The 24,102-nt window shown below is 50.8% G+C and overlaps 2 long non-coding RNA genes across 2 annotated transcripts; both read right to left on the bottom strand.

Moving 5' to 3' along the window:
• Positions 1–16,256: 16,256 nt before the first annotated feature.
• LOC140687260 (uncharacterized) lies at positions 16,257–18,170 on the bottom strand. Its single transcript, XR_012061445.1, has 3 exons — positions 18,085–18,170; positions 17,348–17,609; positions 16,257–16,474 (listed from the first exon to the last, which is right to left on the bottom strand). It is a non-coding gene; the product is annotated as an uncharacterized lncRNA (long non-coding RNA).
• A 3,588-nt stretch (positions 18,171–21,758) lies between these two features.
• Positions 21,759–23,788, bottom strand: LOC140687261 (uncharacterized). The gene is made up of 2 exons (XR_012061446.1): positions 23,632–23,788; positions 21,759–21,852 (listed from the first exon to the last, which is right to left on the bottom strand). It is a non-coding gene; the product is annotated as an uncharacterized lncRNA (long non-coding RNA).
• Positions 23,789–24,102: the final 314 nt, after the last annotated feature.

Genomic DNA, 24,102 nt, shown 5'->3' on the forward strand with positions numbered 1-24,102 from the left:
TTTGGTGTCCCTTTGTACATTATTCACCCTTTTACATTCAAGTTTTGTCTTATTGTCTTATAATCATCTGTTCAAATGACTGTCTCCCCTTGGAGGCAGGCTCAGTCCCCCTCAGTTCCCTCTTCCCCAATGCCCAGCACTGTCCCTGAATAAATTAGGCTTCCAGTGAATCCAAGTATTCCTTGCTCATCAAACTCTTGTCCCTGTTTACTCAAAACCTAGTAACCAAATAGTTGAGGCTAACACGACATCCCTCGAGATTCTGAACCCCTTGTTCCTCACCCTGACCCCTGAACTGAGAGGTGGCATGGGTTTGGGTGGCAGGAGATAACTGTATATGAATGAACTAATTACTAAATGAATGAGAGTGTTCAAAGCTGAGAACATTCATCAACTCTGGGCACAGACCTGCATGAAGTTGGTAGAGAGGAGGGAAGGAGGGAACATGGAGATGCCAAGCTGGAGCCAAGAAAGTTGTTTTGCTTTGGAATATATTATTTTTGCAGGTTGCTATAGTTACCGCTGTGAAATTAAAAATTAAAACCTTGTGAAAGAGAGAGGGTTGACTGAGATGAGGCAGTTCCTTGACAGGCTGAGTTATTTATCTTTTCCCCATGTAACATCTGGTTATGTGCTTGCAAATTTATTTTTAATTCAGAGCTCCAAAAAGGATTTCGTGGCGGTGCAAGGTGCCCGGATGAACGGCTCGGGAGGGGAAGGTGCGGCGGGTGGTATCCCAGGGCAACGGGTGACCCTTGGCTTGTCCCCTGCCCCTTGTTCCTGCTTCTGACACAACATCTAGGAACCAGGGGGTGGCTAGAAGGCGTTCCAGACCCCCTGCCAATCAAAAGGCAGCCGTAACCATGGTTCCCAGATGCAGAGCGAGGAAGGGGGCACATCTCTCTCTGTTCCCCGCGGTTCTCTGAGCACGAGGACAAGCGCCACTGGGGGTGGAGGGAGACTGAGTTTCTCTCTCTCCCGTCTGTCTCTGAAACTGTGTGACCCCCTGTGTCTCCCGGTATCTTCCCGGACCCATTAATTCCAGAAAGAGAATGAGTGGTTTTATGGAAACAACACTGGCTGGAGTTAGGACATGTAAGATCTGGGTCCAACCCAGCCATTGTTGGTTGTGTGACTTTAGGAAACCCCTTCCCTCTCTGGTCCATGTTCCCCCAATTCATCAGGAAGGGGTTGGAGTCTGGAATACCCCCTCAGCCCCCTATCCTAGGGCTCTAAGTGAGTCTAAGGAGTTGCTAGGCGTCACTGGTGCCTCGTTTTGTGCTTCTGCCTGACAGCCCACTGTGGCAGGATCGGGACCCAGGGCAGCCTGCCCCACCAGCTCCCTCTCCTTGCCAGCCTTCTTCCTGGCTCAGACTTGGCACATACTATTCCCTCTGCCTAGAGATCTCTTCCCAGAAGTTCACAAGTCTCCCTTCTCCACTCCACCCAGGTCTCTGCACAGATGTCACCTCCTCATCTGGGACCTTCCCTCACCGGCTGTTCCAAAATGATGCACCCACCCCACTCTTTTCTAGCACCCATCCCGCCTGTGTGCAAGGTGTCCTTTCTGTCTGTCTGCTATCTGTCTTCCCCTCTAAGATGTAAACTTCAGGAGGGCAGGGACTTCATCTGTCTCAATTATAGCAGGACCTGGCACACTGTAGGACTAAATAAATGCTTGTCAAGGAAATGAATGAATGAATGAGTGGGTGAAGAGAATGTTTACTGGTCCCTGGCTAAATGCCAGACTAGGTCAGGACCAGTTAGAATAGGTTAGGACTCAGGGGAAATAAATGAGACAAAAACCTCACAGGCTAGGAAAAATGGATGTCAAGGGCAACTTCGAAGGAGGAAATAAATTCCCCCAAAATGGCTGGTGTATGTGTGCGTGTGTGTGTGTGTGTGTGTGTATGTGTGTGTGTATAGGGGGTTCTTTTCTGCTGTGATAAAAATGATCATATGGGGTGGGTGACAGAAAATAATAGCACACATAAAACCTATATTCTTTTATAATAATAGAAGTAATAATAATGACCATGCATCGAGTCCTTATATATGGGACACAGTGCTTTAGACATATGAACTCCCATCTTTACAAAAGCCCCGCTGTGAGTTCAGGGGCTTGTCTGCAACTTTCACGACTGTATCCTCACGACTCTATCCAGTGCATGGTGCATATTAGGAGCCAAATATTCATTTATGATATGAATGAATCTCTACTTTGTAGTCAAGGTCCCTGATGAGAAGGGGTGACTGACTCATCCAAAGACACACAGCAAGTGACAGAGCCAACATTTAAGCCAGATCTGTCTGGCTCCGTCCAGGTTGGATCTGCTTAGCTCAGAGTCTGAAAGGCCTTGGGCCAGAAGGAATGGAAAGCAGGCCTTCGAAATCACAACCCAGCCTGGGCCCTGGTGTCTTTGAAGCATCCTGGTTCCTTGTCATCCTCCTCTGTGCCTGACGGTGCTGCTGTGGGAGGACCAGGGAACATTCTGTGGGCAGACGTGTCCCAGACTTCCTGATAGGCCTGGACTCATTACCCAGCCGCCCCACGGGCGAGCTCTGGAAAGCAGGCCGAAGCCCCGGGTCTGCGCTTTTAGCAGGATGAATAATTAAAGCACCATCAGGCACCAACAGCTTGGCTACGGGGTTGCTATGTAGTTGGCAACCCTGTGTCCCTGCTTGATTTTCTTTTTGGGTTGAAGCCCTTGTTTCGATGGCTATTTTGGTGGTGCTTGGAGCAATTGATCCTGGTGGCAGTGGGGCCTGTTCTGATCGCTCTGATGGACGGAGGGCACACCGTGGGGGCGGGGCAGTTGCAGCCAGACCAAAGTAGGCTCAAATCCTTGCTGCCTCTTTGACAGGTCTGGGTTTTTGAAGACGTCTCCTGTAAGTTCCCGGAGGGTGCCTTTGTTTCTTTCTGTAAAATGGAAAAATGGCCCCTATTTTGTGGCATCATTGAGGGGATGAAGTTAGGTAATATAAACTGTAAAGTGCCTTGTAGAGGCGAGGGTAGCATCAAGAGGAATAAATACATCACTCGCTTCCTTACTGTCTGCTTCCCCCGCTAGGACGTGAGCTCTGATGACTTGTTGATCCGGGACGCCTGGAATTTGTCCTACCCTCCGAACGTATTTGTTTAACAGTCAAATGAAGGATGGGTGCTTGTGGTACTTGTGGGCAGTGTCAGATGTGCTGCCTGGAGGTTCAGTTTGCCAGATACGTGGACCCCAGGAATATCCATGATTCAGGGCAACACCCCCCTACTCCACTCCTCGCAATTCTCAAGTGTGTTCACATTGGTTGGCCTACTGGCTGGTGACAATGTAGCCTGAGAAACAGTGGCTCAGTAGCTTTTTCTGAGCCCCGAGCTAGGTGGAAGCTATGGTAGTGAATCTGGGGAGAGAATGAGGGAGAAATTGTGGTCCTCAGAAGCAATGTGATTCCATGGAGGGAGCGTGGGCTTGGGGCCAGCCAGGCCGTGGGTGCCATCTCATTCCCACTGTTAGGAAGGAGAGGAACACCCTCAGCCACAAATCACAGGATCCTTACTGTTGAGGCATAACCCAGTTATACTTATTGTCCCATGCAGCAAGAAGTCCAGGGAAGGCCACTGGGACTAAAGTGGCTCTCACTGATGCCACTGGGAACCAGGCTCTGCTTGCCAGTGTCTTTGCCATCTTTGTCCTCATTCCTAGTGCCTCATGGTTCCAAGATGACTGCCACGACTCAGCCCTTGCGTCTTTGTTGCAAGTAGGCAAAAGGGAGAAGGGATAAGTGCCAAGGAAACGGCCTTCTAATTGTGGAGGAATGCTGTCTCTGGGATTCCACCTCAATCTATCGGCCAGATCAGTGTCGCACGCTACTCCTAGTCCAAAAGGAAGCTGGGAAGATTAGTTTTCTGGGGTGTTTTTTCTAGCAAGTGTAAGAGGAGCTATTTTCTGAGTGGAAAGTAGCTGCCCACACATGATTTCAACAGCTCTAAAATGGTTCCCCAAACCTTGAAGTTCCTTGCACCCAGGCTCACAATTGCTTGAACTTCTTCCGGTGAGGTCCTGTCCCCGTGGATAGAGTAGTGATCAGAATGTGGGTTGTGTCCTTCCCACCCCACAGAGTGCCAACGGTGTGGTCTCAGGCAGCTTCTGTTACTTCCATGTGTCTCGTGGGGCTCATGGTCCTTCCCCACTGGTTTGTTTTATGAGGACTTAGAATTGTGCCTGTCCTATAGGAAGCATTCCCCCCAGAAATGTACCTCTTAAATTATAGTTGCTGTTGTTGTTATGACTATGTTTCCTAGGATAAGGCTCTGGTGCCAGTGAAAACAATTAGGCCCCAAATATCTGAGGGCTGGTCTCAGCTCTGCCCCCACCTGCTGGGCAACTTTGGCTAAGCCGCTGCCCCTCTCTGGGCTGGTGTCCGCTCTGTGTAATGAGGGTCTGGAACCCGGTGGTCGGTTCAGGCTTTCCTGATGGGACTCAGACAGGATCCCCTCAGACACCACACCTCAGGCAGCCTATGGTCACCCCTCCCCTGCGACTGGGTCTTGCTGTGGTCCCCGGGAGGAGGGATCTTGGCAAATGTGGGGGCTCTTCTAGGTTTACTGATTCCAGGCCCCTCTCTGCCAGGCCGTATGTCTCTCACGGCCTCTGGGAGGCCTGAGTCACCCCACCCCCAGCTTCTCAGACCCCTTGCATTCTCAGGCTCCTGCCACCCTCTTTCCTTCTCTAAAAAGTACTTCCTCTTACTGACTTCCCAGCAGGGTAGCTGTCCTCTGAGCCAGTTTCCCTGCAGGGGGAGGCTCTGTCCTGGGGAGGGCATGTCATCAAGGCTCTTTTTGTCCGGGGAGGGGGCTGAGGAGCCACTCTGCCCTCCTGGGGGCATTTGTCCCTCCACCGGCTATGACCTCAGCAAGCTCCCACCCCTCTCTGGGCCTCTTTTTCCCCATCTGTGAAATGGGACAACTGAACCCATCATGTTGAGAGGCCTCGGCAGACTGGATTTTATTGGCCAGGAGCATTTCTGAGCCTCTGGGGTGGTGGGCCTGCTGGGGCAGAAGCGGTGGTCATCACACGGGCCCCGCTGACCCTTGAAGTGGTGTTGCCTGTTTGGGAAGGGGAAGGATTTGACAGGGCTCTTGGGCCCCCGGCCCCCACCTTCTCAGGCAGGCAGCTTCTCTCTGATCTATTTCTTGTATTGGCATCCACTGAGGTTTGAAGGGAAGGCAGCACTCGAAAGTTAAAATTAAAAGTTTGAAAGTAATCACTAACGCTTTAGACGTCCTGTGTGCCAGGCACTCTGCTTACTGTTTCACACATATTAATTTGTGTAATCTGACAGCAAGGTGGTGAGGTAGGTTCCAGTACTAGTTCCCTTTTAAAGGCAAGGGTATTGAGCAAAAAGAAGTTCAGTAACTCTCCCAAGGTCACCCAGCAAAGTAAGATCTGAGCCCAGGTGGCCTGGCTCCCCTGAGAAAACAGAAAACTAGTGTTTTCTCCCAGAAAGCCACGGATTTTGCTCATCCTCTCCGCCTCCCCATCTGATGTTGGAATCTCTGCTACAACATTCTCTCAAATTCATTGCCTGTTCTCAGCTTGCACACTGGCAGGGATGGGGAGCTCACTCCCTCTCTGGGGCTCAGTAGTCAGCTGTACCAGTTTGAAATCTTGTCCCCAGGCTCTTGGACTCCTTAATAAGTCCTCAGGGCTCAAAATGGTTTCCTGGCAAACAGAGCCACTTACTCAGCCTCCAGGGACCTGGTGTGGCCTGGATTACGGATGGAGAGATTTAGAAGGGGCCCAGAAGCCTCATGTTTTTGGGCCATGGGAGAGGACGCAGGGTGGACCTCAAGGTGGTGGCTCAGATCATGTGTTCTGGAGTCATTTCCCACCCTGAGCCTTAATCTCATCTTCTATGAAATGGCACTTACAATACCACCTTATATGTAGGGTTGGCCTGAGGATCAAACAAGACCATCCACATTAAGTGCCTGGCACAGAATAGCATCAAAACAGTGTTAGTTGGTACTTGGTATTGTCACCATCCTCCTCCTCCTCATCACCGTCTCTGAAGTTTGTCTTCTTGCTCCAGAGTTTAGGATTTGGTCAGTGGCTCCATCATAGAACTGATGAGGTCAGGAATTTGATTCTTGGGTCTAAAGAGTCCTTTTCGGCATAGAGGGGACATCAAGCCCCAGGGAAGGATAGAGTCTTGCTTAGAGCTTGAACCTAGTCAGTGGCAAGAGAAAAGAGAGTTTCATAATGAAAAGTGAGAGATGATGGGTCAGTCTCATTTGAAGCTCCTGGAACCTGAGGTCAAAGGTCAAGAGCAGGCCCCGTGGGAGAGTGGAGCTGGTTCTTGGGCACTTGGTTCTGGGAGGAGGAAGGAATTACCTCTAGGAATGCGGTCAAGGGGGCTGGCCAGGTGTTCAAATCCAAGCACCTAGATGTGCTGTCTGACTAAGGGTTTCTGTGCTCCATCTGGCGTGAGACACAGTTTGGATGTGTGTAGCCAGGACTGGGCAACGAGAGACTTTCTGGAATATTTTTAGGGAGTTTGGGAACACAAGGGCAGGGTGCCTGAGCAGTCGAGTGGAGTCAGCAAGGGCTCAGGAAGCACGTATGGGCTTGGATCCCAGCTACTCCACCAACTCGTGGGTGAGCGATCACTCTGAGCCTCACTTTCTCTGTAGAGAAGATGGAGATGGGGTTGTTGAAAGGATTAACTCCAACAATAGCAGCTGAGTCGCTAGAAAAGTTGCCAACCCCGAATCTGTCTTCACCAGATTTAAAAATTAGGAAATTGGACACATTTAAATCCAGTTTGCCTCTATCTTTCAAAAACTCAGAAAAGATCTCAGCACCTTGAAATGCTGTCTCCACAGGCCAAGCCGCGCATCTTTGACCCCCTAGAACTGGGTGGAGGAGCGTGTGCTCACTAATTTGTCCATCCACGCTATGCTTGCCTGCTGGTCAGAGGTCAGCTGGTCCATTGTCCAGTCCCGACAAGTCTGCTCCAGGCTGTGGGGGCGGCTCCCTGCTCCAGGAAGAGAGGTCCTGGGAGAGGAAAATTCCCCACCCCTGGAGGTGTTTGCTCAGGGCTGCTACAGGATGAATATTTCCTTTCATAATGTTGCTAATCATTTTCCCCTCCAGGCAGGAGTGGAGTTTCTCCCCAGCTCCTTACAGCTGCAGTGCCCTGTGGGCTCTTAATCAATGATACATGGTAATTAATAATAGATCCTCCTGCTCCAAACTCCATCACTCCCAGCTCCCCGCTCCCTCTGACAAGCTGGCATCTTCTTGGCCAGATGAGGCCTAAATCAAAGGCCTGAAATTAGAGCTGAAAACTTTTCCTCCAATTGTGTGTGGGAGGGAGTCAGGAGAGCTTGAACCCCTGCCAGGTCCAGGGCTGGGTGAGATTCTCATTTTACCCTCACCACAACCCCACTGGATAATCAGCCCTGCTTCAGGAACGGGGCAATAGGTTGCAGGTCCCCATTCATTTATCCCCATGGTTCTCACACTTATGTGCCCATTGGTGTGATTCAGGAGGTCTGCAGTGGGACCCGAGAACCAACATTTCTCACCATTTCCCAATGCTGCTGCTGCTGCTGGTCCAGGGACTACACTTTGTGAACCGCTGATTTATTTAACTAATACTCATCCAGGGCAAGTTACTTGGTGCCAGGCAAGGGGAATACAGTGACAAACAATGCAGGTGTAGCCCCTGCCCTCTCACTGGGTGGCATCCACCAGGAGCATCACGTGGTGGGTAGAGATGTATGTTCTAGAATCGGACATGATTGATTCAAGACCTGGCTCTGCTGGTTACTCTCTCTGATTCTGGGCACTTTACCTGACTTTTTGGAACCTCAGTCTCTGCAGCGGTCTCACGGGGATAATTATGTTTCCTGCCTTGGATGGTTGATGTGGGGATTAAATGAGGAAAGGGATGTAAGAATACATGCCCAGAAATGTTAGTTATAATAATGTACCATTAATAATGACGGTATTATTATCATTGGGTCATTGTTCAAGGTTGTGTAATTTGGTCCTGGGGGAGCTGAGATGCATTCACTGATTCATTATTTATTCATTAATTCGTTTGACACATGTGCCTTGAACATCAAGTATGTACCAGGTGTTAGAAACACAGACGTGAACCCAAAAGCTAAACTCCCACTCTCATAGAATACACTTTCTTACCATAAGCAATCACTTATGTACAATAAGTCAGAGAGGTGATAAGTGCTAGGAGGAGAAACCAAGTAGGGCAGAGTGCTGAGTCGGTGTCTGCATCACACGTGGATGGCTAACAGCACTGCACCGAGAGGTTCTGGACCTCTGCGCTCTGTGCGCCCCCAGCAGCCTGAATCTCTCTTCTCCTCTCCCACCCTCCCCATCCAGACCTTTCCAGGGCTGTCATATGCTTATTTATACACACCCTCCCTCCCTCCCTCCTCCCTCCCTCCTCCCTCCCCCCAAAGCTAAAGCAATACACAGGCACTACCAGCTTTGGAATTGGCAAATCCCTCTAACCTACACTTAATTCACCTGCAAACTGGAGATGATGGTCTTATCTACACCACAGGTACGGTGAGGGTCAGAAGAGCTCCAGGCTGTGAAAATGCTTTGCAAGCTGGGCACTTAGTAGGTGCTCAGTGAATGGTGGTCATTACTCTTCCCTTCTCTTCCTCTTCCCTTCTTGCTCAGCTCCGTGAGACCCTCAGTGAGGATTCCAGGTGGGAACTCAGACCCAGAATTCTCACTTAGCCGGTGAGTGGGTCTCATTTGCATAGATTTGCATAAGGCCTGGAATGGCGTATACCTCTTCTTGCCTTTAGTTCCTGGGAGCTTACGTCACCATTTAAAAATAGGGTGTTGATCTTCCCCTTTTCCCACCACTCCCTTTGCCTGTTCAAAGAATTTCAAGCTATTAATCAAATACGTCAGGTTTGGAAACTGTTTGTATTTTGGCTCAGTGTGCAAGGAGTCACCCATTCTAGGAAGCCCTTGATTATCTGCTTTTTTACTGGAGGGGAGGCAACAGCAATGATGTCACACAGTAGAGGGTCCTGGAAGCTCTAAAAAGAAAAGTCAGTTTTATTCTTTCTGCTTGCAAAAGTAGAACATATAGACAAAGTGGGAAAATATATGTAACAGCAGGAAAAGTTCCCCCCAGATACCCATAATACCCCAAACAGACACAATCACTGCTAACACATCAGTATATTTTTTTCCTGGTATATTTTTTCCAATGCAATATTTATATAATTGAGATCATACCATATATATAAAATGATGGAGCTGGCTTTCTCATTAACAAATACCATGAATATTTCCCTTTGCTATGACAAACTTTGTAAACATCATTTTCATGTCCATGTAATATTCCATCAGTTTCTTCTTCAGTCCACTGTTTTAGGACATTTAGATTGATCTAGTTTTTCTGGCTGTTGTATATGCAGCTATGATGGTAGATTCTTGGCTTTTTCTCCTCTTATTTGGGGTTTTTTTACTAGGGAGAGATTCTAGAAGTGAGATGACTGGAATGGAAGAGGAAGCTGAGTTTGAGGCTGTGGATAGATTTTGTTCAACCCCAGCTGGTATCTGGATTCAAGAATATGCTTTTGTGTTGGTATCACTAAAACCTCTGAAATAAGCCCCAAAGCAACCCAGGGACACCCTGTGATGGCAGTGGATAAAGCAGCGGCCCCCTTCTGCTGCTTCACAGCTCCTGACACCCCACTCAACACAGGGAACACTCAGCTCCCTGCTGGAGTGGATGTGAAGACTTGGATGACCTGCTTTCTCACAAACAACCCTAGAGCAGAATGTATTTAAGAAAAGTATCTGGGACTCAATGAAACTTGAGCTGTGTCTCCAAGGCTGTGTCTCTATGCTCTTACAAGTCCTAATTTGCAAAAAATAACTTGGCTTTGTGTCAATTAGGAATGCCTTTGGCTTAAACAAATAACTAATTTCTAATTTTTTACATAAGATAGCAGTCCAGGGTATGCGCAGCTGCCCGACGATGCTGTCTAGGCCTCAGACTCCATCTTTCCCTTCTGCCATCTCTGGCACAGTGGCATTTGTTTTCATAGTCATTGCCTCATGGTCCCAAGATGGCTGCCACACCTCCAGGTATCAAATCCTCATTCTAGGTTTGAAGAAGAAGGAGTGGTAAAGGGGCAAAGGGACATGCCAGCCAGGTCTCCTCTTTACATTAATAAGGGGAAAACTTCCCTAGCAGCTCCATCCAGCAGATTTTTGCTTGCATCTCATGAGCCAGAACTAAGTCATATGACTATTCCTGAACCAACTGCTGCTGAAGAGGGATAAGATTACATGGCCTTTGGAACAATGAAGATTCACCCCCAGGCCTCAGGTGGGGGCCTACCCTTCTTGAGATCAGTGGATCACCAGTGCCATGGAAACAATCAAAGTTTTCTTAGCAGGGAAAAGCGGGGTGGAAGTAGGTGGGATGAATGTTAATAGGGAGAGGACATTGCCATGGGCTTTGTGGAAGATGTTATTTCATCCCTGGGGTGGATTCTCATTGGCTGATACCCATTCTTCTTGCCCGGTGATTGGCTCAGGGATGAATACTGGGTCTACAGAGGGCAAGGACATCCAGTCCATAATGGGAGAAGAGAAGGCTGCTCCTCTGTGCATTGGGGTGCTCAGATGTGATGCCTAGAACTGCAGCAGCCATTTTGTTGCCATGAGGGAAGCCAAACTGAAGATGAAGCTGACAAACGCACAGGGGAGGAAATAGAGATCCAAGGGAAATTCCCAGGAAATGGAGCTAAGGCCTTGATCTAACTATACATAAGGCCTCATGACTGCCAGACTTTTCAGTCACAAAAGCTAACATAGTCTCCTTGTAAAAATGAGCTCAATTGAGTTTTCTGATGCAACTAAAAGAATTGCAACCAACAGAGATGCAAACAGGAACTTTGAAAAAAAACGTTGGTGGTTGAATAAGTTTGAAGAACCAGATTAAGCAAAGTTTGACAAGCTTTTTTTTTCTTTGAGTTAGAATCTTTTATGTATATGCTAATGTGGAAGGTGAAGCTTTACAAGGGGAAGATCTCACACAACGTTTCCAGAACATACTGTCTGCAGAGTGCTTTTATCATGGGACATGCAGTCCACTCACCCCTACTCTGTAGACCTTGGCTTTTAACATGACATGGAACTTAATAGTTAATGTAGACAGAGTTGAGAGGAGAGTCAGAGACAGTAAAGGTTTCAGTTCCCCAAATTTTCCCCAAATGGTTTGTGAGTTTCCTCTGAGGGACGCCCAATGTCAAATAGGTCAGACACACATGCTAATTGGAATTTAGTGCAAGGGAAATTCCAGGAAGCTCAGTGTAGCGCAGAGAGCTTCAGATGGGCAGGGGAGGTGGAGGCGAATGGGGTTCGAGTCCTGGGTGGCACTACTTGTCTTTCCAGGTAGCTTTGGGCAGATGTCTTCTCTCCAGACCTCAGTTGTCTCATCTGAAATGTGGGGAGAGGGCCAGTTTGTCAGCGACGTTCTTCCCAGCTGTCCCCAGGGCTTAGGCTTTGGTGAGCACTTCCTTAGTGCCAAGCTCTCTGTGGTATCCTAGAGCAATGGATGGCATACTTAACCCTGCCCTCCTGGAAACAATTGTCTAAAGGTGCTGGTGCGGGCATGCGTGTGTGTGCGCGCGTGTGTGTGTGTGTGGTACATATAATTAACAGGCAATTGGAGATGAAATAAAAAGTTTTAACCTAACTGTTCACCTCTTTCTAGCACTGGTAGTCCTAGAATGCTGTCATCCTGAGCCCACATCCAGGCTCGGTGAGGAGGAGGGCCCTGACTGTTAGGGATGTCTGCCGTGGACAGTGGGGCGGGGCACGCCTGCCTATTTGTCTAGTCCTTGTAATACAGCGTGCATGGAATAAAGGGGAAGGAGCACAGGGGCTGTGGGAGCCAGGAGAGCCCAGCGGCGGGGTGACTGAGGAAGACCTTCTGGAGAAGGATGGATGAAAGGGAGTTTGCCGGTTATAGACGGTGGAAGAGGATCCCACGCTGTTGCTGTATTTTTCAGAAGGGCCCGTCTCCTGCCCTTAGGGGGGTGGAGGGGAAAAAGGTGAGATGGATACAAGAGGCACCAGCAAGGGGCCGGTGACAGCCAGCCAGGCGGAGCAGTGCCAGACTGAGCAGTGAGGTGGAGGAGGAGCGGGAGGGGCCTGGCAATCAAGCGTGTTGCGGTGTCTGGGAGAGGTTGCCCACCTCCTCTCTTCATGAGGGTTTTGGGGGAGAGGGGGCTGCCAGGCGTTGTAGGTACTAGCTTCTTCAGAACCTGCTGTTGACCTTTGCTGATTCTCAGTAAACCACTCAGCCTTGCAGCTGCGGAGTGAGGGCTGTGTGGAGCAGACCTCAGCCTGCCTCCCGCCCGGGGCTGCCTGGAGGACAAGGAGCCTGATGCACCCAGCATCCCAGTGTCGGGGGATGGCTCTTGGCAGCTGGCCACCCAACAAGATCAATGAGACCCCCCTGGCAGAAGGGGCCGGCTGGGCACCTTGGCTCCTGCTTGTTCGGGTGGGGACTCCCTGAGAAAGCTTGGGTAGGGGGTGGGGGGCGGTGGCTGGTTAGCTCCAATAACAGCAACAAGAGCAGTTACAACTCTCCTGACATCACCCAGCCTTCGAAATGCACCACAAACCTAGAACCTGCCAATGCCTCCCCTGCCATCACCTTCATTCCAGGTGCCCTAATCTCACCTGGACAGTGACTGGAGACCTCCTACTGGCCTCCCTGCTTCCCCCTGGCCCTCTCCAGTCCATTCTCCACATAGCAACCAGAGGGAGCCTGCCCCTCTTCTGATCAAAATCTCCCAGAGATTGCATCTTACTCACTGTTGAACTAAAAATCCCAGCATGATTATCTGGGGCATGCCTGCCTAATTGTCTAGTCCTTGACCCATCACCTGGTGCCCCTCACCTCCCATTTATCTCTCTGGTCTTATTTCCCATCATTCTCCATCACTCAGCTCTAGTCATCCTGGCCTTCTGGCCTTTCCACCAACTGGCTGTGAGCATTCCTGCCTCAGGACCTTTGCACTAGCCATCCATTCTGCCTGGAATGCTCCTTCAGATAATCACATGGTTTCCTCCATTACTTCCTTTAGAGTTTTGTTCAAATGTCATCTTCTTATTGAGGGCTCCCTGCCAACCCTATCTACAGGCCATATCACCACATAATAGACTATAAGTTTTATTTATTTGCTAGTCTGAGTCTCCCCTTTGGTGTGTGCTCCGTGATTGCAGGGACCTTTGTCATCTGGATCACTGTTGAGATCCCAGTGGGAAAACACTGTCTGGTGCATGTTAGGAGCTCAATATATATTTGTTAAACAAGTGAAAAAAAGCACCACTTTGCATCACGTGTCTGACACTGGTCTTCAACCGTCTTAGCAAATCTAGGAAGCCTGCACTATGAATTTTTATTTCCAGTTTGGAGAATTTCTCTTGACCCATCACCAAGTTCCCTTTTCTCTCCTGGGTGTAGTCTGCTGATAATCTCATCAGAAGAGTTCTTCCTCTCTGATGTCATGTTTTTCTTTTCTAGTATGGTCAGCTCCTTCTTAAAAATAGTGTCCTTCTCTCTTCCTAAACTCCCCACCTGTTTATGCATGTTGTCTACTTTTCCCATTAGATTGTTTAAGTTATTTTAATGTCCTTGCTGGTAAATGATCATTTATTGAGTACATTTATTGTGTAAGGCATTAGGCTAAGGACTTCTATCTCTTCAACAAGTTGATGCAGATGAAAAACTTGAAGCTCAATAACAGGAGGTGACTTGTCCCAAGGTCCCCTGGGCAGGAAGCAAGGGCACTGGGGTTCCAACTGCAGACTGACAGCAGGACTTTCGTTCCAATCAACTGTTACTCCGCCTTTAGCCATGTGCTCTCCCAGAGGCCTGGACTCAGCTCACAAATTTATCCACAAAGAAAGTCCAGGTGGCCTGTCCCCATGGCACTTCACTGTGGCCAGGTCTCTGAATAGTGGAGCCAGCTCAGATTCAAACCCCTCTGCTTGACCTTTGAGACCCCACCATCTGGTCCCATCCACCCTCCCGTCCCATCCCCAGGGCTTCCCAGCCGGACACCAAGCTGGTCCCCTCCTCTGCCAGGATCACTACCCACCTTTCTCTTAGCCTCCTCACTGCACCCCACATTTCATTCTTTTGTCTCTCGTTCATTGATTCACTCATTTAACATATACTTATTTAGTAAGTTGAACTCAGTAAAAGAGACATGATAAAAGATTGCAGCTTGTGGACCCGCAATCCAACCAGACAGCCTGGTTTGAATTCTGGACCCTCCACTTACCAGCTGTGTGATTTTAGTAAGCAATTCATTGCTCTGTGCCTCAATTTCCCCATCTGTCAAGTGGGAATAATGGGAGGACCTATCTCAATACACTGATGTGAAGATACAGAGAATTAGGCCATGTGTGTGTACAGGGCCTGACACTCAGCCAGCTCTCAGTAAGTGCCAGCTGTCACTAAGAGCGAACGCTGTGACGTGGGGACACAGAGGTGGCTCACACATGACCTTACCCTCTGAGGTCCCCCAGTCCTGAGGGGCATCAGACATGTAAGCTCATTCCCTGTGGTCAGGACTAGAGATGGCTCCAGCACAGGCCTGGGGCAGCCCAGAGGAGGGGCCCCTCTTTTGCTCACCTGTCTAACCGCTTGGCCGCTCAGAGGAACAGAGTCACTGGGCTGTGAAAAGTCCAGCTGGCCAGGCCGTGGCGGGAGCCCCCTCCTGCCCGCCCCACCCAGCCCCTACGCCAGCCAGCACGTTTGCTCTCATTGGCCAGAGAGGACAGTAGTGTTGCAAACATGGGGATAAGACTGAGGCTGTGCCCCTGGACAGATACACAGACTGGATGTGCACTCAGACAGACAGACACACACATGCAGACAGAGCCCTAATGTAACCACAGCTCACACATTTTTCTTCACATGTGCCGGGTGCTGTTCCAAGCATTCCACATACAGTAATTTATTTCATCCTCACAACAACCTTATGAGGTACGTCTTAGAAATATTCCTATTTTACTGATGGGGAAAGTGAGGCCAAGAGGGGTTAGGTCATCTGCCAAGGTCGTACCAAATAAGCAGCAGCCCCTGGATTCCAACCCAGGGAGCCACACCACAGAGACAGAGCTCTTAACCATCGCACACACACAGACACAGGTGCAATGACACACTTCTTGTTTTAGATGTGCGGACCCAGATCTGTGCCCCCGATGCACATGGGGCCCTCCCAGGATGCAGGAACATGAGAGCAAGACAAGGATGTCCTCTCCTTCCCACTCACCTGGGTGTGTGTTAACCACCGTCCAACTCGAGACCTCTGCCCAGCCGCTCCGGAGCACGTGCGCTCATGCAAACACACATGTGCCCCCCTCAACACACATAGACATGAACACTACAGTCTTGCAATTCTTATAAAGTCTGCCTGGCTCTCTGCCAATTTCCCACTGGCTCCTCTCCCCTCTCCATTGGAGCGGGAGCCCCAGGAGAAGGGGGCTTCACCCCCGTGATTCCCCAACACGCCTGGTGCAGTCCTGGCACCCCAAACGTGCTCAGCCTCTCCAGCCTCCTGCCCAGAACCAGCATCAGGCCATTTGTGGTTAAAACCCCGACTTTGCAGTCTGATGGGCGCCCCCCTACTTCACCTTTCTGAGGCTCCCTCCCCAGAGCGTGCCCCCAGCCACAGTGGCCTCCTGGCTAGGGCTCCAGGATGCCAGGGATGGGGCACTTCCGCCCCAGGGCCTTTGCACTTGCCTTTGCCCACAGGGATCCACCTGACTTCCTCACTGGCCCCTCAGGTCTTCGCTTCTTCCCAGTGAAGATTTTCCTGATCTCCCTCCTTCAACTGTAGCTCCTCCTCCGCTGCCTTCCCTGCTCTCCCGCTTTCACCTGTCACTCCTTCACATCCTTCAGAGCATTCTTGCTCCACAGGCAAGTTTTATTTGCCCATTTATTGCTTGGCTTCCCCACAAAAGTATAAGCTCCGTGAAGAGAGAATTGTCTCTTCACTCTGGCATCTCTGAGCCCAGAACAGTGCCTGGCGTGTAGCAGGAGCACTGGGACCCTCTGGGGAACAGAGAATGGGATTCGCTGTGAAACGGGGGTAACATAACAACCCGAGGGCTTACTGGGACATGGCGTGAGCACATCACACTTGGACAGTTACTACATGGGACAGAGCGTCGCTATCTCAGAGCTCTTTTTAACAAGTACATAAGTACCACGTGACCACGTTCTCCACTGTCAGTCAGTCTCAGGCAACACCTCGGTGCATGGAGTGAACAACGAAAGGTCCTTGGCCACACACTGCCTGCAGCCCCTCTGCCCTCTCTCCTTCTTGCTTCACCGCTGTAGGCCTGTGGGCATCCTTCTGGGTCTTTCCTATATGGTTACATCTGCACTGGCATAACAAAACATGTATGTCATAAACAAACATTGTGCATCGATGGAATCATCTTCCATTCAGGCAACAACTGTTTACTGAGCACCTACTATGTGCCAAGTATTGTTCTAAGGCCATTGTCCTCGGGAGTGGAAATTCTAATTGAGTAGACAGCGGATAAGCATAATGTGTTATTTCGGGTGGTGATGGATGCTGTGAAGAGACATAGATTCAGGTAAAGGGGTAAAAGATGTCAGGAGTTGGGGGCTGTGAGTCCAGGTGGTCAGGGGGCACCTCTGAGGAGGTGACATTGGACCTGAGAGCTGGAGGGGGAGGAGGGACAGGCCCTGTAGATGTCTGGGGTAGAGCCTTCCCGGCAGAAGGGACAGCAGGTGCCAAGGCCCTAAGGCTGGCATGAAATTAGTGGGTTGGAAAAAGAGCAAGGAGGCCAGTGGGGCCGGAGCAGATGAGCGAGGGGCTGGGGAGGAGGCTGGTCAGAGAGGCCGGCGGTGCAGAGCATGTGGGGCTGCGGGAAGCTGGATGTGTGGTGGGAGCTGCGAAAAGGTGTTGAGCAGAGGCTTTATCTAGTGGTAGTGGTGGTGTCTGTGTGTGTGTGTGTGTGCGTGCGCCAGAAAATTGTTTTATAATGGTAAAATATATATATAAAATAAAATTGACCATTTTAACCATTTTTAGGTGTGCAGTTCGGTGGCTTTAAGTACATTTGCATTGTTGTGCAACCATCGTCACCATCCATCTCCTGAACACTTTTCATCTTGAAAACCTGAAACCCTGTCCCCATTAAACAATTCTTCCCCACGCTCCCCTCCCCCCACCCCTGGCAACCAACATTCCACTTTCTGTCGCTATGGATCTGACTACTCTGGGTACCTCATATAAATGGAATCACGCAGTATTTGTCTTTCTGAGACTGGCTTATTCCACTCAGCATAACATCTTCAAGGTCCATCCGTGTTGTAGCCTGTGACAGGATTTCCTTCCTTTTTCAGGCTGAATAGTACTCCATCGTATGTTTATGCCACACACTGTTTATCCATTTATCTGTCGATGGACACTCGAGCTGTTTCCACATCTTGGCTGTCATGAATAATGCCGCTCTGAACACGGTGTACAAACATCTGTTTGAGTCCCCCTGCAATTATGATACTCATTTGACAGATTACCAGACTGAGTCTTAGAGAGGTTGGCCAATGTGCCTGGCTCACACAGCTGGTTATGTGTGTGTCTGTGTGTGTGTGTGCATGTCTGCTTGTGTCCCTGGGTGTCCTCTGTGTGTGTCTCTGGACGTCTATGTGTCTGGGCACTGGAGCACCTCTCTGGACTTCTGTGTGTCTGTGTACATAGGTACATAGACCCTGTGGCTGCTGTGTACATAACTCTGTCTGTGTGTGTGTGTCTGAGTCATGTATACGATTGTGAGGACCTTTTTGTTGTCTGTCCTTGTGTCTCTGTGTGTCCCCAAGCATATGTGTCCACCCCTCTAGCTCTATCGGCTTCCCATGACCCCACTTGTTGGCCCATCTCACTTTCCAGCCAGCCTCAATCCCCTCCAGGATGCTAACGGCCCTATGATCTCTCAGCTGTGAGGTCCCTGAGCTCATTGGCACCTGGGAGCTGGAGCAGGGTAGAGCGGCAGGCATCCCTGAGGTCCCATAGACATTGACCCTTGGGCCTCCCACTCCCCACCCCCACCCCAGGATTGGCTCCTGACTTAAAATTACCAATCTCAGATCAGGCTGCCAGGAGCCTGCAACGAGCTGGTTCCCATGGCAACGTGGAAGCCGCCAGGCCGGGCTCATAAAACAGGTCATAAAGCAGAGGGATGGGAGGAGGAGTGCGGGCTGCAGGGCTGAGAGAGCTGAGGAGTAGGCGCTGGGGCCTCTTTCCTCAGAGACCTCGCCATCCACCTAGTGGGCAGCCAGACCTGGGTCCTGTCTCTGCCTCCACGTTGAGTGACCTAGGAGAGCTCCGTCGTCTCCTAAGCCTCAGTTTTTTCCTCCATGAAATGGAGTAAAACAGCCCCATAGTACTGCCTCCAGGTACCTGGATTCAGGCAGGCCCTGGTGAAAGGCCCAGCAGGACTCGAGCCCGGATTGAGTTCCCTGAGCCTCAGTTTCCCATCAGTAAAACAAAGCTAATGGAAACAGCATGACGAGCGGCTAGCTTGAGGGAGCACTGGGTTCAAACTCAGCTCCATCTGCAAGCTATGTGACCTTGGGCAAGAGGCTTAAGTCTCCAAGCCAAACTTCTTCACCTCTAAAATGGAGACCAAAATGTCACAGGATATTTTTGAGAATCAAATCAAAGTTTATGAAACACTCAGCTTGGTCCTGGTCCAAATACTGGCTGCAGCTGTCAGTAAAAATAACAGCTAATAGTAATAATAGTGGTTATTTTCTGCCAAAAGCACTTGTTTAAATACTTTGCACATAGCAATTTATTTCATCCTCACAAGTTATAATTATTCCCATTTTACAGATGAGGACACCAAGGCACAAGAGGTTAAGTGACTCACCCCAAGTCGCACGGCTGTGGGAGGCAGAGTTCCAGTTTGGATCTGGAGCTCTGGTTCTCTCAGCCACAACCCTGTCACCACCCAGGACTGCCTCTCCTCCCTGCCAGGGGCCCCCACAAGGAGCCTGTGTGGTGGGAGAAGACAGAATGGGGACGAGCCAGCCCGCTCAGCCCAGGGACCTCACAGAGGGCTTCGTGAGCCCAGACTTCGGGCCTGGTTCTCCAGAAGGACTTGGGGAGGAAAGCTGCAAGGACCACGGAGACCACCTTCTTCAACACCTCCTACTCCCGTTGCTCAGATGGAGAAAGGGAGGCCCAGAGAGGCCTCCTGACTTGTGCAAAGTTGCCTAGCAAGATGGCGGCTGCTAGGACGCAAGCCCAGGCCCCCTTTCCCCAAAGCCAGTTATTCTCTGAATAAACCCCCTGCTGCTCAAATACCCCAGGCCATGGGGTATTCGATTAGAAGAAAGCAAAATAATAGCAATTTCTGTGTCTCGAGTGCAGCGCCCTTCACATGCCCCTTACTGAGTCCTTGCAGCAGTCTGATAAGGTATAAGGCACACATTATCAACATGTTCCCATTTTAGAGATGAGAAAATTGAGGATCAGAGAGAGGAAGTGACTTGCCCCAGGTGACAGGGCTGGACAGTTGGAGAGCAGAGACGTGAACCCAGACCTGCTGGTTCTAGAGCGGTGGGTACACAGAAGCCCCAGCTCTTAATGCTGGGCTCTTTCTGTGATGTAACTCTTGGCAGGGCCCGTGGGGCAGCCTTGTGCTGGATGCAGCCAGGGCCCTGGGCAAAGTCATTGACACTAGGAGCAGGCAGGGAGGGGCACCAGCATTTACCTATTTGTTGTTGTTTTTTTTAATTTATTATTTATTCATTCATTCACCCAACAAATGTTTATTAAGGGCCTATTCTGGGCAGGCACTGGGGATGTAGCAAGGAACAAAACAGCAGTCCCTGGCCTCACGGACCTCGTGTCTGAGTGGGGAGAGGCAGACAATAAACAGAAGAAACAACAGAGATGCGTGTCAGGAGCTGATAAGTGCTGTGGAGAGAAACAAAGCAGGAGGTGGGGACCGCGCATCATGGTGGGTCAGAGAAGGCTTCTCCGAGGTGGTGACATTTGAATGGTGATCCGAAGGAGGTGAGGGCATGTGGGGATATCCAGGGAAGGATTTGTGGCAGAGGAACCAGCCGGAGCCAAGGCCCCGAGGTGGGAGCGTGTCTGGCACATTGGAGGAACAGAGAGCAGGTCCTCGCGGCTGGAGCACAGCAGGTGAGGGAAGGGGGCTGGCGGGGAGGAGGTAGAGGGGTCAGTGGGTGTCAGCCCTAGCAGGGCCCGTAGGATTTTCTTCTGAGTGAGACTGGAATCATTGCAGATTCTGAGCAGAGGAGTGGAATAATCTGATTTCATTTTTCAGAGATGCTTCTGGCTGCTGGGGTGAGGAGGTACCGCAGGGAGCAAGGGCAGGAATATGGGCTAGAAAGTTACTGCGAGTGTCAGAGGATGGAGGCTGGGGCGGCAGGAGTGGAGGAGACGATGTGGAGGGGGGCACCTTTGGATATATTTTAAAGGTTCAGCCACAAGCTTGGGGTGGGAAAAGCCTGATCCAGGATGACTGCAGGCTTTTTGTCTGGAGCGAGAATGGAGTTGTCATTTACGGAGGTGGAGAAGCTGCCGGGAAAGCAGGTTTGTTCTTGGGCTTCGCACATCTCAGTTCATTTAAGCCTCACTTCATACCCACAGCTCTTACACTTGAGCGAGCCTCAGAGTCACCTGAGAGACTTGTTAAAACCCAGAATGCTGGGCCCCACCGCCAGAGTTTCTATTCAGTGGTTGGGGCTGGCGGGGGTGGGGGTAGTGGCAATGGTGAGACTTTGCATTTCTAATTGGTCCCTGGCGATGCTGCAGTTCCCAGGACCTCGCTTTGAGAACCACAGGGTGACGTGACTGTTACAGCTGAGAAAATAGAGGCTGGGACAGGGAAAGTGACTGGCCGACTCCACACCACTGGGTCACTTGTCATAGAGCCAGCAACTGAGTCAGGATCTCTTGGGTCCTTGGCCAGGCACTTCTGGTTCCTGATGGGGAGAGAAAGAAGCCCCTAGAAGTTTAGGTTCAAGACCATCCCTCACTCCCTGCCCTCCATATACACATATTCAAGGCTGAGTCCTAAGGAAAGGACCCAGGGCCCTTCTGGTCTCAAGGGTGTTGAGAACTTTCTGCCTCTGTTTCCATATATACCAGAATTAAGCTGGGGAGCGAGGCTGGGTGGCCACGTCTGTTGGCTCCAGTTTCTCCCTGCCCCCGCTTGATCCTGCCTGGCTGAGCAGAGCTCTGCGCCCAGTAGGAAGTCTGGTGAGGTTCACTGTAAAACATGGCATCCTCATCCCCTTGTTTCACCCCATTTGCCGTGTTCGCGGGCTGTGGTTGTCGGGGCGCTGTCTGCCATCTGTTTCCTGTTCTCCTCGTTGTGAGCACGTGGAAGGGTTGTGCTTTCCTGCCCTTTGAAGTTAGGCGCAGCCGTGGGACTTGATTTAATGAAAGATCTCTGAGCAGAAGTGAGGCACGTCTCTTCCTCATGAAGCCTGAAGAGCTGCTGAGCATTGGCTCCCTCCACCCCCCGCCAGGGAGACAGGTGGGCTCTGGACCCGAGGGCTTGCCAGCTTGGGTGCCTGACTAGGACAATGTGGAGCAGAGGCCCTGCCAGCTGGAGATGGACGTGTAACATGAGTAAGAAACAAACGTTTGTTTTCCGTTTCGTTTTGTTTTGTTTTATTTTTTAAGACAGAGGTTGGCAAACTTTCTTGGCCAGAAAATGAATACTTTAGGCTTGTTGCAGCCGCTCAACTCTGCGAGGAAGCAGAAAGCACAATGAGTCAACGAGTGTGGCTATGTTCTGATGAAACTTCATTTACTAAAACAAGTGACCGGCTCGCAAGCTGAAAGTTTTCCACTGTTTGAAGCCTTGAGAACTGGGGCTTGTGTGTTTCTGCATCGTGACCTTGCCATACTGACTATTCCACGTTCATGGTGGCCTTGCTGGTATAGGCCATGGAGCCTACAGTGCCTGCCCAAGGGCAGGGCGGTAACAAGGGAAGCACATTTGACGTTGCCTGGAGATCTTGTGGTTTCCCTGCCGGGTCCTCCTCCCACTTGCTCCCTTCTCTCTGTCCTGGGAGGTTGGCCCTCAGGAACCACGTCAATGGCCTCCCTTGTCCTTTGGCCTCTTGGACTTGGCCCATGGGGCACACTGACAGGACACGGGAGGGAGGAAGGGGAGGTCGGGGTATTTATTCCCCAGTTCACTCCCTGCAGGGTCATCTCAGATGGACTGTGTCCCCCACCTGAAGGCCACGTCTGCAGATTCTCTCTCCTCTCACGCTTTTGGTTGATAAGAGATCATTTACACCAACCTGGGGTACCGCCTTATCCTTCCTGGGTTCCTATATGCTGCCCATCCCCTTGTAAATCATCCCTTTGTGAAACCAGCATCAAATGATGACCCAGCTGGATGGGGCCATCTGCTCCTGCCAGGACCCTGCCAGGACCCTGGCTGGGACCACTTTGAAGCACACATGTCAGGGCTGGAATTCTGATCTGGTCACTACCTTGGGTGACTCACTTCATCTCTCTGAGTCCCCTGGGTTTTCTCTTCTGCACAACTGAGCAAAAAATAACCTCCAGAAGAGGAGGAGGGGTTTCATAAACTGTGATGTCTGTACAATGTCAGGAGGCACTGTAATTAGTTTTAGGAAAGAAGGGAGAGAGGAAGGGAGGAAGAAATCCCACAACAGTTTGAAAAGGGCGGGGTCCTTAGTGCATCTGCCAGTTGGGAACTGAGGCGAAGGCTGCGTGGGATGGCACGTTCAGGGGCTCTGGGTGGGTCTGAGCCCTGGATGGACACCAGAGCAGCCATGTCTGGTTCAGCCCATTCTGGGGATATTGCTGGCAAAAGATCCCCCAAAGCAGGGGATGAGGCCTCAGCCAGGCCCAGGCTCAAGTGTGGGTTTCGCTATTCCTTGCTGGGTGACCTTGGACAAGTGACACCACTTCTCTGTGCCTCATCCAAAATGGGGATAAAAATACCTCCCTCATGTGAAGATTAGAACATCAGCTCTAAGAGGGCAGGCATCCTGCCCCTCTTCTGCCAGCTGTATGCCGATGTCTGATGTACGGTTGATGCTCAGTGTGTATCGGGTGAGTGAATGAATGCGTCTGTGTAGGGCACTGAGCACAGCACCTTCCGCTGTAAAGCCAACGAATGGCAGCGTCGAGTAAACAGTAGTTCTTATGAGCTGAGTTTTGTCTTGGCCTGTTTTACAAGAGGCAGGTGCCTGGAGGTTACCTGCATGGGCCCTGGAATCTTCCTGCCTGGGTTGAAGTCCTGGTTTTACCAGTTTCCAGCTCCAGGCGTTTGGCACCTCACTTAAACTTCCTCCTGTGAAATATGGGATTCAGAGCACCACCTGCCTCCTAGAATTGCTGAAGACGCGCACTGGCAGAGTCAGTGCTGATGGAGGGTACCCATCGCTCTCCATGCTTTTGCTGGGGGGTGGGCAGGTTCTTAAGTACCAGAGATCTTGCTGACATTACCCCTGGCCTGAGGACAGGAGACCCTGACAACTTACCATGTGATATTGGACTATCCCTGCCCCCCAAGAGCCTCAGCTCTCCTCTCTGTGAAGTGGGAGGTGGGGGTTGAAGCGGGGGATCTCTGAGGTCCCATGCAGCTCTTAACCACACACGGGCTACCCTCCTGGCCAGCCCTATGCTCACCATGACCTCTCGTGCCCAGGAGGTGGGGCATCTATCCACAGCCCTCCCTGTGTACCTGGGCCAGGGGCAAGAGTGATGATGTCACAAACACTACTGCTAATGGTTTGTGGCCTTGGTATTATTTCAAAGCTGCAGTGTGGGGAGGAAGGCCTCCTGGGAGTGGGGGCCCCTGCCCTTTCCAGGCCCCTCCTCCTTTGTGCCCAATCCCTCACCAGCCCAGTGGTGGCAGCAACTGCTGGTGCAGGGGAGGCGGCAGCCCCTTGGCGCCTGAAGCTGGGAAATGTGTTCCTCACAAGTGCCACGAGGCTTCTTTTTTTAACCAC

This window comes from Vicugna pacos, chromosome 19 (genome assembly GCF_048564905.1).
Source record: "Vicugna pacos chromosome 19, VicPac4, whole genome shotgun sequence".
Taxonomy (NCBI): domain Eukaryota; kingdom Metazoa; phylum Chordata; class Mammalia; order Artiodactyla; family Camelidae; genus Vicugna; species Vicugna pacos.